Here is a 14,888-nt window from a genome sequence, read left to right as displayed (position 1 = left end):
GGGGCACACAAAGGCCTGGCTGAGTTCCGTAAGCATTGGTGTCCTGGAGATGGTATCGGCTCTCCTAGCGCCTAAAGAGAAGATCAAGATCAGCCTTCTTCCAGGGCCAGGGCAGATCAGAGCAGAAAGGATAAGAGAGCCAGAGGAGAATGAAGCCATGGGTAAGCCTGGGGCAGGAAAACAAGGCTTCTATTTCTGTAAGCAAAGAACAGAAGAGAAGCAGGGCAGAGCCAAAGGAACCCCTGGGGGGACCCAGCCCACCCTGACCGAAGCCCTGGGGAAGCTAGGAAAAGGCAGCATTTCTTGGGGACAGAACCAGTGATACAAATGGATGCTGAGACAGGGTCCTAGCCACCCCTTTTGTTTTCTCTCCCTTTCCTCCCTTGCTCTCTCTCTCTTGCTCTCTCCTCTACTTCCCTCCCTCTCTCGCTTTCACTGGCTCCCAAATTACAGCCTTCTTTCAGAAACAGACACAATCAAGGTGGTGTGCAGGGGGCCCTTGTCACAAATGGCATCTCAGGTCCTCTTCGAATAGAGAATGGCCTCTAAAGAGGAAAGCCGTGCCTGCTGCTAACAGCCTGCCCGGGAAGACGTCTCTCTGGGAAGGCACAGGCACAAGAGGCTCCATCCCTCTTAGGCTTAACCTGCGGGAGGCTCGGGGTGACTGTGATTGCAGGACGGCCACAGGCTGCTGGGGTCCGGGAGACAAAGGCCATACTGGCTTCTTGAGCACACCTCATGCTGGGGCAGGAAGAGCAGAGCTCTGGCCTTGATTGGCCACCACCCAGGCCCGCCTCATCCAGGGACAGGGCCTAGAACAAGCCCACTCCCTCAGTTTCCCCACCTATAACATGGTAGGTCTAGCTAGCCTCTAAGGACCCTTCCAGCCCTTGGAATAGAGGTCACAAACTCAGGTGACTAAAGGGGCCAGGATGTAGTGCAAATGACTAAAGCAGGTCAAGTGCAAGACAAGAGGGAACGGTGGGAGCAATGGAGAACTGAAGGCTATCGGTGCAGCTAAATCTAAAAGGAGAACTGCAGGCAAGATGCATCCTGTGGGATAGACGCTGAATGAGGTAGTGGTTACTGTGGGGTGACACTCCTGGGAGGGGCCAGAGGGACCCAACAGGCGCTGGGAATGCATCTCAACCCAGGTGGTAGTTACACAGGTTGAAACATACAGGAAAACTCACCACTTTCATTTAAAATCTCTTTAACTTATTGTATTAATGTAATTGTCAAAGAATTTTTAGGCCCTGGCCGGTTGGCTCAGTGGTAGAGCGTTGGCCTGGCATGAAGGAGTCCCGGGTTCGATTCCTGGCCAGGGCACACAGGAGAAGCGCCCATCTGTTTTTCCACCCCTCCCCCTCTCCTTCCTCTCTGTCTCTCTTCCCCTCCGCAGCCAAAGCTCCATTGGTGCAAAGTTTGCCCGGGCACTGAGGACGGCTCTGTGGCCTCTGCCTCAGGTGCTAGAGTGGCTCTGGTTGCGACAGAGCGACGCCCTAGATGGGCAGAGCATTGCCCCCTGGTGGGTGTGCCAGGTGGATCCCGGTTGGGCGCATGTGGGAGTCTGACTGCCTCCCCATTTCTAACTTCAGAAAAATACAAAAAAAAAAAAAAAAAAAAAAAAAAAAGAATTTTTAAAGTCAAAATACAAATAAATAAAAAAGGTCACTACAGCACAACCCCAACCAATAACTGCTGATTGGGAACATAGACCTAATGTTGGCCAATTCTAGTCAGATGCCAGAAGTCTAGATTTCAATGTAAAAATTCTGTTTTTAATGTTGTTAGTAACTAATTCAAAATGAAAAACCACAATCATAATGACACATACGCATCTTCAGACAGAATTCAATTTATAAATTTATAGATTGTCAAGCTCTCAAAGTAGATTTCACCTCTTTGCTAGAATGCAATGTACCTAACACATGACTCAGTCAAAAGGACAATAATACTGCCTGACCAGGTGGTGGCGCAGTGGATAGAGCGTCGGACTGGGATGCGGAAGGACCCAGGTTCGAGACCCCGAGGTCGCCAGCTTGAGCGCGGGCTCAGCTGGCTTGAGCAAAGAGCTCACCAGCTTGGACCCAAGGTCACTGGCTCCAGCAGGGGGTTACTCGGTCTGCTGAAGGCCCACAGTCAAGGCACATGTGAGAAAGCAATCAATGAACAACTAAGAAGTCGCAACGCGTAACGAGAAACTGATGATTGATGCTTCTCATCTCTCTCCGTTCCTGTCTGTCTGTCCCTGTCTATCTCTGCCTCTGTAAAAAAAAAAAAAAAAAAGGACAATAATACTAAAAGCTGCTACATTATGCATTATGCATGTGTACTGTGTGCAGTACTGCACCAAGGGCTTTCTACAGTTTTCATCTTACTAATGCTCATAGCAAGTCTACGATGTAATTGAAAATTATTCCCCTTTAACAGATGAGAAAACTAAGGCCTGGGCAAGGTTACGTGCCAAACCAAGACTTCGGAGCTCAAAAACGGAAGAACTAGTGTCTAGTCCCAGCACTGTCTGCCTCCATGCTGCCTTACAATAATCACAAAAGTAATGAGTTTATGGTCATAACAATAACCAACAGTTACATAGAGCTTTAGACTATGGAAACGAAATGTAAAAAATACAAATGCTAAACCTGAGCCTGCTGTGTCATCCTTGGTGACACAGCCTGATGCCCTATGGCTGAGGACAGATCCCTGATACTCCCATCCCCCTCGACAAAACAATGAGCCACACAGACTTTAACTGCTGGGGTCAGATGGACCCCCAAAAGCATGAATCTCGAGACCCAAATATACAGCCCAGCAAGGGCCAGCGGCCGGAGCCCGCCCCACTCCCCAGCACAGAGCCAGATTAAATTTCACAGTGAAAAACTAGATAGAAAGCTGTCTCCATGTGTCTACTTCTTAAATATGCCAAGTTCTCACTGATACCATTCTGGCCAATAAAGTTGGTAAGAATATGCATTTTCTGCCCTATAGGATTCAAGAAAGCTATGTTCATATTGACTCAAAATAAATATGGTCCATAAATGCTTTAATTTTTCTGAATCCTTTTCTTCACAAATGATCACTCACCACTGTTGCCAATATTCAGATCAAGATGAAGAAATTTCCAGAAGCACTCCTTGAGCCCCAGTCATTATACCCTAGAGCAGGGGTCCCCAAACTTTTTACACAGGGGGTCAGTTCACTGTCCCTCAGACCGTTGGAGGGCCGGACTATAAAAAAAACTATGAACAAATCCCTATACACACTGCACATATCTTATTTTAAAGTAAAGAAACAAAATGGGAACAAATACAATATTTAAAATAAAGAACAAATAAATTTGGCCCTGGCTGGTTGGCTCAGTGGTAGAGCATTGGCCTGGCATGCAGGAGTCCCGGGTTCGATTCCCGGCCAGGGCACACAGGAGAAGCGCCCATCTGCTTCTCCACCCCTCACCCTCTCCTTCCTCTCTGTCTCTCTCTTCCCCTCCCGCAGTTGAGGTTCCATTGGAGCAAAGATGGCCCGGGCGCCGAAGATGGCTCCATGGCCTCTGCCTCAGGCGCTAGAATGGCTCTGGTTGCAACAGAGCAACGTCCCAGATGGGCAGAGCATCGCCCCCTGGTGGGCGTGCCAGGTGGATCCCAGTCAGGTGCATGCGGGAGTCTGTCTGCCTCCCCGTTTCCAGCTTCAGAAAAATACAAAAAAAAAAAGAACAAGTAAATTTAAATTGACAAACTGACCAGTATTTCAATGGGAACTATGGGCCTGCTTTTGGCTAATGAGATGGTCAATGTCCGGTTCCATATTTGTCACTGCTAGCTGTAACAAGTGATATGACCTGCTTCCGGAGCCGTGAGGCGTGCGCCCCACATCACCGGAAGTAGTACTGTACGTGAGCGACGTGGTGCTTTGCGGTGCCGCCACATACAGTGCTCCTCTCACTGACCACCAGTGAAAAAGGTGCCCCTTCCGGAAGTGCAACGGGCGGAAAAATGGCCTCAGGGGGCCACACGCGGCCTGCGGGCTGTAGTTTGGGGATGCCTGCCCTAGAGTAACCATTCTGACTCAGTTACATAGATGGGTTTGCCTACAGCTGCTCCTTTTAGATGGGCCCTGCACACTTAAGTTCTCTATTGTCCCCACCACTCCCTATGGGCTTATATCTGGCCCTGCTCTATTCTTTGCTCTGCATCCTGGCAGATTCTTTTTTTAACTGAGGGTCAAGAAAACAGTAAGGCATTTATTAACCTAGTTATTTTTAACTCATTGGTGAAAGAAGGCTGCCACATCAGCACCACTGCTCATAAGGCCCACGACCAGCTCATCCATGGACTCCCACAGGTCTTCCTTGCCACTCTACACTCTGACGGGGTTGACCCTCTTCCTGGCAAAGAAGCCAGCCGAGGGGGAAAACAGGCCTCTTTGGCAAGGCTAGGAGGTGTGAGTCATGCCATGACCTTTTATCTGTGATACCATTGGCCCCATCAGTTTTCTAATCCAAATCCCTCCAAAGGCTTTCAGGTCCTCGCTCTCAGCCAGCCTTGATGGCTTCAGGGTGGCCATTATTCTTCCAGAGGACGAGGCAGGTGACTTGTCATCATGCCTAGGCATCATCCTACTGTGTTGGGGCTAGTGGCCTCCCATGAGCCCAGGGTAGCAGAAGTGAGATAGCCAGCCAGCTAGGATGTCCTCCCGTATGCAGGCTCTCTCAAACTAGCATTTACGCAGCTCCCTTTGCATAAGTCCTATAGCCACTGAGAGGTATTATCAATCAGTTACCCACCCACCTGGGAGGGACAGATGATGTGGAGGACAGTTACTCAATCCCTTCCCCTTGAGGGGCAAGCATCCACCCAGCCCCAGGCCTCCTAGAGGCAGAGCAGCATCTGCCATCCCGGGAACCTCGCCCTCTCTGCCCACTTCCTACTAGCCCATATGTAGCATACACTGCAAGGTTTTAATTGCTCAGAAAGCTGAGCTGCTACTTGAATCTGTTCGGAGATCCCCAACACAGGCACCTCCGAGCATTAGCAAGGGGTATTCCCGAGGGTTGACAGCAGCAGACTGTTAACCCAACCCTAACAAAACCATTCAGAAAAAGAAGTTCCAGTCTCGTGCTCACCCCTCCATTCTTATCCACTGCTCTCTATCTGACACTCTTTCCACACCAACAGGATGTGAAATATTCATTTCCTAGAAGGCACTGTGGACCACGGTTTCTGAAACTTCACTGAGCAAGCGAATCACTCAAAGATCCTGTCAAATACAGTTTCTGATTCAGGAGGTTTGGGTGGGGCACCGGAATCTGCCTTTCCAACCAGCTCCCAGTGCTGCTAATGCTCCATGGCCACAGCCACAGCTGGAGCAGCAAAGCCTCACCAGACCTTCATCTTCCAGAAGTATGGGCATTTTAAATTAGGGCTTTAGAAAGGTGCCTTTTAAAATATTTATATTAAGCTCAAAGAAATGAACCTCAAATGGTAAAACTGCAGGTAAGGTAGCTGCAGGGGGTGGAGAACTATCTGGGAGGCAACCATCTGCCAACATAACCCTCAAATTAAGCCCTTTGGTAAGCAGATGTGAGCAGCCCCACTGTTTAGGGGTCACAAAGAACAAGACAGATGTGTATGGGAGACCAGCCCAGATAAGGCCAGGATGCCAGTTCTGGGTGTCCCACCCACTCACTGCTTTCCTCCACCACCCACAGCAGAGCCTCCGGGTTCACACCAGTCACTTCTGTAGTGCCACCTTTCCAGGCCACAGGACACTCTCACTTCCTGCCATGCAGGTACTCTTCCTTCTGACCCTCTCCAGCCCCGGGGAAACAGCACCAAGCATTCCTATTCCCCTAGCCAAGAGGCCCCCTCCCAGCCCCTCCTGGGTAATGACATCTGGTCCCCTACTCCCATGGGTGCTGGCCACAGTGTGCCTACCTACCCCTACACCATGAACCAAATAGTAACTCCAAGCCAGCTCTCCCCACCACTGGCTGACTCATCAGCACCTCCGCACCTGGTCCTAACCAGACTCTTCAAGCCCAGCCAAATTCTTCCCTATGCAAGGGTCTGACTCCAGCCAAACACACACACACACACACACACACACACACACACGCACACTCATAATCCTCATGTGCCTCTTGAGTTTATTTCAAAATCGAAATTGAGTTGGGGTGCTTGCAAAGCGGCTGGAAGGCAAGGGTCAGTGCCTGCTCTGTCTCAGAGAGCAAAGTACAGGCAGGTGCTGCTTTCTGGATTACTGGGGAGGTGTTACTACTGGGAAGGGCTAATCCTCCTACCTCCCGTGGGCCACTGACAGCACCAGGGATAGGCACTGGGGTAACAGTGGGGTGGCGACCAGCGGTGAGGGCACCAGATCTCCGCTTGCAGCAGAGACAGCGGCTCTAGGTGCCCACTCTGGGAAAGCAAGGGACCAAGACAAGAGCCCGCCGGCTAGTGCCGCCACCTCCTTGGAACGCGCGGGCTCTGCACGCGTCCCAGGCTGACCTGAAGGGGAGATGAGAACGCAGGATCCCGGGGACAGCCAGCACCGCCTGTGGCTGATCCGCCAGGGGACCGGGAAGGCGAAGCACGAGACGCCCAAGGATCCCCGCTCCGCAAGGCGAGCGTCTTCCCATAGCCTGTCCGAATTGGGGAGGTGGCAGGAGTCCCCAGGGGTCCGTCCATTGCGGGCAATGGGAGGTGATGAGGGTATGGGAGAGCTACGTGACTTTAGGTCCCTCAAGCGCCATTGCCCATCTGCGGCGGAGCTGCACCTCACCCCATTTCACTGTCCAAATGGGGATCCAGGGTGCAGAAGTGGACGGGATCGGGTCCTGTTGCCCTCTTTATCCCCGAAATTCTCCCCATCCCAAACCCAAATCCTCTGCGAGGCGGGGAGAGCAGTGCTCGAGCGTTCCCGGGTCTAGGAACCCGGCTGGAGTGCGGACTGAGTGCCTGCACTCCCAAAGCCGACGCGGAGGAAATTCGAGTTCCCGGCAATCAAAGTTGCCGTGCGCCTGGCCGCGGGCTCGGAGCCCGGCTCCGCACCCCAGCCGGGGGCCGGGGGTGGAAAGAGGCCCCAGGCGCCTGCCGCAGGCGATGGCCGCACCGGGAACAAGTGGTTCAGCGCTGCGGTCGTGACCCCGCAGCTTCAACTTTCGCGCCGCGTGGCGGGTGAACGGCGCGGTGAAGGCGAGGGGAGCGGGGAGGGAAAGGGCAGTGCGCGGCTCTTGGTACCGTGTGCGTGTGCAGAGAGGCGCTCCGCCGCGCCGCGGGCTCTGCTCTCCGCCGGATCGGCCCCCACGGGCCGCCTGCTCGGATGCTGGCCACCGCCGCGTCTCGCTGCCGGCGCGAAGGCTCATCAACCGCGAGCCGGACGCTCCGGGGTCCCCTTGGGCCGTCGGCTGGGCGCTGGCCGCTTGCTGGCTGCAACTTCAGGCGCGCGAGGCGCTCTGCAAACGCCCCGAGGCTCCGCACCCCCGCGCTCCATGCCCGGGGCCGGCGCCCCGCCCCCCGGCTCAGCGCCCGGTAGCCGTCGGACACGTCTTCTCGCTGAGCATCGCGCCCGCAGCCCGCGCCCGGTGCTCTCGAGCCGCTGCCGCCTCTCAAGTGCGCGATCAACTTTCCCTCGCTTCCTCCGCCCCGCTCGGCCCCCGCCACCCAGACCCCGCCTCCTAACGCTCCTTCCCTCTCCTCCCGCCTCGCCCAGTCCCCTGCCCACCGGCCGCTCCTTCGCTACCCACCCCTCTCCACCGTGGGCCACCACTGTTCCTGCGTGCCCCCAGAACTGGACCCCCGCGGACCCCCGGGAACGGCGCGAGGCCTGGCCAGGCGCTCAGGGCATGAATATTTCAGTGCTGGTGAAGCTGCCCTCTGTCGATGTCATGGCACCGGCTGCTGTGGCAACTCGACGAAACCCCCAAAGGGATAGGAGCAAGCCCGCGGAAGTGGCCCCAGGTGCGCGCCGGAGCCGTGCCCCTCAGGGCTGCGGGCCGTCCCGGAGAAGGGCACGAAGAGGGGTGGAGGCCCGGCCAACTCCTGCCTGCTCCGCTCCTCTGGCAGAACGGTGAAATGCTCCCGGGAAGCCGGGGCCAGCGAGCAGGAGCACGGCCTAGGTGAGCCTGCGCCATCTGTTGGCTTTAAGCGCCCCCTCTCTGCTCTGAGTCGCTGAGGGTCGAGCGGGGCTAGGTCCCTCTAAAACTAGTCGCTGAGGCTGCTTGGCGGCGCTTCCCTCAAACAGCTGCTGTTGCCCACCCTAGTCGTGCGCTCCCATCTGTGCCCTCTCCGGAGCTCAGTGGAGCTCAAAATGCTTCCAGTGCTTAAAGTGGAGGGCGCCGGATTGGAAAGTCCCCTTGAGGTTACTCTCATCCATACTATAGACCAGGGGTCCCCAAACTACGCCTGCGGGCCGCAGGCGGCCCCCCTGAGGCCGTTTATCCGCCCCCGCCGCACTTCCAGAAGAGGCACCTCTTTCATTGGTGGTCAGTGAGAGGAGCACATTGACCATCTCATTAGCCAAAAGCAGGCCCATAGTTCCCATTGAAATACTGGTCAGTTTGTTGATTTAAATTTACTTGTTCTTTATTTTAAATATTGTATTTGTTCCCGTTTTGTTTCTTTACTTTAAAATAAGATATGTGCAGTGTGCATAGGGATTTGTTCATAGTTTTTTTTATAGTCCGGCCCTCCAAAGGTCTGAGGACAGTGAACTAGCCCCCTGTGTAAAAGGTTTGGGGAACCCTGCCATAGACCCTTCTGCAGCACCCTGCATAATGGTCTCCCAGCTTCTCTTTGCACACCTATAGTTATGGAAACTTCATGACTTTTCTAGACTCCTAGAATCAGAGGAAGCCCTATTCAGGGACTTGGAGAGGGTCATTCCCTGACTTTGAGCTTTACTTTCCCAGGCTAAAGATTCTGAGTTCCCATAACTATTTCTCATGTGACAGGAATTCTGGACCTGTCACTGTTGCAGTCAGCATATTGACAATAGCTACCTGGAGCCAGATTCTGAGCTAAGACTTTTCCCGCCTCAACTCACCTATCCTCAACTCAGTTTTTCTAGTAGGTCTTATCATTTATTCTGGTTTTACAGTAAGAAAATGGGCTTTAAGGAGGTGAGCGACTTGCCTGCATGGTAGAGTCAGATATTGAACCTAGAAACTGACTTCCAAGCTCCAGTTCTCTACTATTCATTCATTCATCCACTCATTCATTTATTCTTAGTTGCTACTATGAGCTAACTGAAATAGGTTCTGAGAACATGGGGGAAAACAAGCTTGGTCCTTGTGCCTCATGGAGCTCCTCTAGTGGAACCAGACATTATTAGTCAATAAAACACATAAACAGGTAAAATTACAGCTAGATCAATGCTAGGAGGAAGAGTGCTTTAATGGCACTTGGCTGAGGGGATCCGGGAAGACTTCTTGGAGGAGGTGAGATCTGTGATCTGAAGGATAAGCAATGGAAAGAGAGAGATTGGAGTTTTAGGGAGGAGAAGTAGCATATACAAAGGCCTTGTGGTGGGAAGGAACTGGCATATTTAAGGAAGTGAAGAGAGACAGAACAGCTGGGATGCTGGAGTGGGAGCAGGGGCCAGACTGTTAGGGCATGTTGGCTTTAATGTGGGCTTGATCTTGAAGAGTTGAATCTTTGGAGCAAGTAGTTGGGGTAGAGATAGAGGGGTGGGACTGCCATAATCTAATTTATATTTGAAAAAATAGGACCTTAATTTGGAGGCAATAAATGATAGGAGGAGACCAATTTGATTAAAAATATTTACTTGTCACCTACTATGTGCCAGAAACTTTTCAAGGTCAGCAAATTGCAGTCTTCTGGTCAAATCCATCCTGCTGCCCATTTCTGTAAATGAAGTTTCAGTGGAACGCCAACATGCCCATCCCGCTATGGCTCCTTTCAGGCCACAGCTGCAGAGTTAAGGAGTTGCAACAGACTGTATGGGCACAAAACCTAAAACATATACTATCTGAATCCTTACAGAAAAAATTGGCTGACATCTGTGAATCTAGACACTTAGGATACATCAGCAAACAAAACACACACACACAAATGAAGGCACACAAACCCATGCCCTCCTGGTGCTCACCTTTCTGTAGGCTATTAACTCTCCAGGTGACAGAGGCCTGGACTAGAGACAGAAATGGAGAGAAGGGACATTCAGGAGATTTTAAAAATCTACAGAACAAGAGGAGGGAGTATGATTCTGGAGTGAGATAGAGGCGAGTATCAAGGAGACCCCAGATTTCTGACTTGTGGAAGTGGATGGGCAGAGTGCTGTTCTCTGAAACGGGATCCCGGAAGGTGGGCCCCATGCGAAGTCAAGCAAGGGTTCTCTCGGGACATGCTGAGTGTGCGAGGCCTGTGCAGGGAGTAATGCAGATGTTAAGTAGCCCATTGAACACAAGATCTGGAGCTTGAAGGGAAAGGAAAGGTCTCAGGAAACCAGGTTTTTAGAGAGGATGGTGGGACCATGAGTAGGGGTCTGGGTTCTGAATAATAGAATACTCTCTTCCTGAATGGCTTTGGGCTGAACACTGGACCTCTCCTGGCCTCATGTGTTTCATTCATAAAATGAAAATACTAATTCATGTTTTCTTTGAAGTTTCTCAAATCCTAAAATCTTTTCTTTCTGGTCTGCCACCATCTATCTCTCTTAAACTATGACTCCCAAACTGAAGTAATTTTATTTTATTTTATTTTATTTTATTTATTTATTTATTTAGAGAGAGAGGAGAGAGAGAGAGGGAGAGAGAGGAGAGAGAGACAGAGAGAGAGAGAGAACGGGAGAGAAGCTGGAAGCATCAACTCCCATATGTGCCTTGACCAGGCAAGCCCAGGGTTTTGAACCGGCGACCTCAGCATTTCCAGGTCGATGTTTTATCCACTGCGCCACCACAGGTCAGGCTGAAGTAATTTTACATGTGAACAAAACAGCACTGAGCTCAGGGGGATCATCGCCTCCTCTGATGTGGGCACCATACTTCTGTTCATAGGACCCCTTTAGCAACCACTTTATTCCACAAACAGTTATTGAGTGCCCACTCTGAGCCAAGCACCATAAGAACTGGGGTGTCCCTCAGGGTGCAACCAGCCCACAAAATCACTCTGAGTGTGTAACAGACATAATGAATTCAAAGTGACTTTGGTCACACAGCAATGAAAGAGCTGAGAATTCAAAGGATGGAGAGGTATCCAGGGTTCAGCAACAGCAAGAAGTTGATGTACTCCCCCTAGGCTGGAGGGACAAAAGGAAGAAGCAGAGTTACCATGTTGGGTCATGCACTGGAAGATGGAACCACAGGGGACCTGTCTGATGGGAACTGGAAATACCAGAGACACTATGGCCAGAGACACTGCTGAAGTCCAAGTGTGCAGAAGAGGTACCCTGGCTTCTCCCTTTTCCAGCTCCCTGGTTTCCCTTTGGCCGACCCCAACCAGAAGCCAGCAGACCCAGGAGCTGCAGAGAATAATGAGGAATAGATTTGGGAGGAAGAAGCCTGCAGTGCACAATGGGATGCAGGTGTGAGTAACTTGCAGCCTCTGTCTTTGAGGCCCCATCTAAGAGGGAGACAGAAGACAAATCAATTATAATCTAACACGGTAAGTGTGCCAGAGAGAGGTAGCCCATAAGAGACTGGATAATGGATTCTCACAAAAGTCGAGTCCAGAAAGACTGCCTGGATATGGGGACCTCAGAGCTGGGTTTCACTGAGGTGATCAGTAGTTCCACTGGCAGCAAAAGCAGAAGGCACTCCAGGTGGAGGGACCAGCATGAGCACAGGTCTGGAAGCATGCGCACAGACTCTCTGTGTGGGAGCCAGGGGAGTTTGTTGATCCTGAAGGTGAGTAGCAGTCCTGCTGTCCTGCACGTAAAGCAGCAAAAGGCAGGATGACGACATTTGCAGGCAACTCAGAGCTGGGGGAAAGAACCTAGCCTCTATCCTCTGAACCAGCGCCTTTCTCATTTCCAGATGATAATCCCCGGATTCTAGCCTTTCTTTCTGGCTTGGATTTCTATTCCTTCAAGCATTTCAGGACTGTCCACCAACAGCTCTGAGTTCTTCCTGCCTCTCTTTCCTGAAAAACAATGTGCCCTTCTCCCAAGCACCCGGGGCCTGGGGAAGGAAACCAGTGTGATAAAGAGGCACCTCTTCTCACCTTATATAGTTTTGCACAAATTTCTTAACCTCTCTGAGCTTTGGTCTCCACTCCTGTAATTGAGATCATGGATCCTGGGGTGGAGTATGAAAGCACTTTGACAACCTCCAGGAACCATTGAGGTGTTAACTGCCCAGGGCCCGGCTCATGCTAACCCCTCTCCTACCAGGGGGAGCTGCAGCCATGAGAACCGTGTCTGGAACAGATCATCTGAGGGATCTCCTGGTGATTGTAAGGGGTCACAGTATGACATGGGGTCAGCATTAAAGAGTACCTCTACCTCCCCTTTCCAAAATCTAAAAAAGAGAGAGTGAGAATGGATGGATGGAGGGAAGGAAGGAAGGAAGGAAAGAAGGAAGGTTGGAAGGAAGGAAGGAAGGAAGGAAGGAAGGAAGGAAGGAAGGAAGGAAGGAAGGGAGGAAGGAAAGAAGGGAGAAAGGAAAGAAAGAAGGATGAAAGGAAAAGGGAAGGAAAGGAAAGGAAAGGAAAGGAAAGGAAAGGAAAGGAAAGGAAAGGAAAGGAAAGGAAGATAGATAAATTGATACAGTGGCTCCTTCCATATCAGAACATGTCCAGTTATTTCCACAAGTGGCCATACCTCTGCAGTGGTTCAAGCTCATCCTTAGCTCAGAGACACATTCAATTTTAGGATGCTCAAAGGCAGGGATTTTGTCTTTGTTCATTCACCTAACAATTATTCCTGAAGGATCCACCATGAGCTAGGCTCTGGGCTGAGTGCTGACAACACAGAGAAACACGTGGCATCATTGTGGTCCTCAGGAAGCTATAGTCCAGTTGGAAAGATAGAAATAAATAGCAAGCATAGGATGATGCCATTCTTGAGGCCAGGACCAGGTTCAGTCAGCAGTGACTGTGGGACCCCCAAAAGGGTACGGTTTACCCTAACCAAGGAGTCTGGGGACAACTTCCAATGGGACAGAATGCTTACGCAGAGCCTTGAAGAATGCGTGTACCTGACAAGATAAGGCCAGCAGGAGCATCTGAGGTCCACAGGGCTGGATGGGTGCGAAGTCACAGGGGTCTCAAACACTTTAGAGACTTCAGGTAGAGCGGCAGTTGGGATGGACCGAGGCACAGTGGGCAGAGGTGAGGGGCATGTCTCAGCAGATGAGCAAGGGCTAGGCCATGAAGAACCTGTGTGTCATGCCAGGTCCTGGGGGTCACTCAGCAAGCAACACTGAAAGTAGAGGTGGGTACGGTGGACTTGGAGGTTAAGACGTACAATAATGGCAAAGCATGATGAGCTAAAGGATAAAGAGGAAGAGAAAGTATGATGTCCCAGAGTGGCCCTGGGCTGGCATTTTAGAGGAAAGGACACCTCCCCTTCACTGTAAGTGATCAGCTGGCTCAGTGGTACTCTCAATGATTGGGGAAGGAAAGGAGGGAGTGAGAGAAGAAGAGAGGGAGAGAATACAAATCTGCTATTTTAAATCAGCCCATTAAACCACCTAGGCTCAGACTGGATCCCCCCTCGGCACCCCAGTCCCTCTGGGGAACTTTCTGTCCCACTTCCTTCCCTGAGAGCGGAGGCGAGGCAGCATAGTATAATGCAGAGCTCCTGAGGCTAGAAGGCAATGGACCAGGGTCTTAACTAACTTGTCTGAGCCTCAGTTTTCTCACTGCACAGGCATGATAGCCCTCGGTTCCCTGAACACCTTCCAAGGTTGCCATTGAGGGTGAAAGAGAAAACACACAAATTCAAGTGCTTTATAAACTGAAAACAGAACAACACTTCCAAACAAGTCCCTCATCCCCACGAGGGTCGATTATTATTTTAAAGCACATACGCACCTCTCCTCTGGGTGTCCTCCATAACCAAGTCTCTTTCTCGCCTTGCAATGGGGCACAGTTGCCTACTCCTCCTGTATTCCCATCCCTGCGCTGGTAAAAAGCTGTTTGTCGCTTCCTGCTGGTGTCCCCAGCCTGCTGGCGTCCCAGCCTGCTGGCCCTCTCTGGGGCAGAGCCTGCCACCATAAACCAAACATGTGTGCTCCTAAGTTTGGTTTGTGGGCCCTTGGAGCCTGGCACAGCTGTGGCGGCTCAACGCAGCTTGTGAAAGAACAGGGCTGGGAAGGAGGACACAGTAGGCTGGGCCACCCAGCTGCAGAGTCAGGGCCCCAAGAAACCCAGGGAACGTGGCTTCCCTGGACCCCTGCCTTAGAAGCTCACCCCTCCCCCACAAGACCTAAGGAGCTGAACCCTCCCCCGTGAGGCCTACGGAGCCAGGCTCCTCCCCTCATGGTCCTGCCCTGCTCCCCCTGCTCCCCTCACATTATTTATTTATAAGATGTTCATAGCAAAATGAATGACAAAAAGTTAGAAGCTAATTAAAGCTGGCACAGATTGGCACACGGGGGCATGAATTATGCATTGGCGCAGAATGGCGCTTGGTAGCAAGGACTGGCACTAAGTGCCCTGAGCACTGGTAGGAGGCTGGCATGGGGGCCCTGAGCTCTGCTAGGGCCTCCCCCCACTCTGCCCCTCCAATAGGCCCTCCCTCCAGGGCCTTCTGTCTTTCTCTGGGGGCAACTGGAGCCTTGTCAGCCACCACTTTACAATGAGAAATTTCTCTCTGCCCTGCTCAACACATCCCAGCTGGGAGAGGCGTCAGCACCATAATCAGGGGCTGGGCTCATCCCACAGAAGCATGTATCTCCTTCTCCAAGCACATGCCTGCCGCAGCCTCCA

At 51.8% G+C, this 14,888-nt stretch overlaps 1 protein-coding gene across 2 annotated transcripts in view; it reads right to left on the bottom strand.

Moving 5' to 3' along the window:
- The window catches only part of LOC136312775 (cadherin-23-like), a 355,498-nt gene extending 347,926 nt beyond the window's left edge, over positions 1–7,572 (bottom strand). For both annotated transcript variants that reach the window (XM_066242625.1, XM_066242624.1), the window contains exon 1: positions 7,239–7,572. The gene's annotated coding sequence lies outside the window, so the exon portion shown is untranslated. The remainder of the gene's footprint in view (positions 1–7,238) is intronic.
- Between the last annotated feature and the right edge of the window lie 7,316 nt (positions 7,573–14,888).

The sequence above is a fragment of the Saccopteryx bilineata genome, chromosome 9 (assembly GCF_036850765.1).
Source record: "Saccopteryx bilineata isolate mSacBil1 chromosome 9, mSacBil1_pri_phased_curated, whole genome shotgun sequence".
Lineage (NCBI taxonomy): Eukaryota > Metazoa > Chordata > Mammalia > Chiroptera > Emballonuridae > Saccopteryx > Saccopteryx bilineata.
The sequence above is the reverse complement of the archived record's forward strand: the minus strand, read 5'-3'. Positions and strand labels throughout refer to the sequence as shown.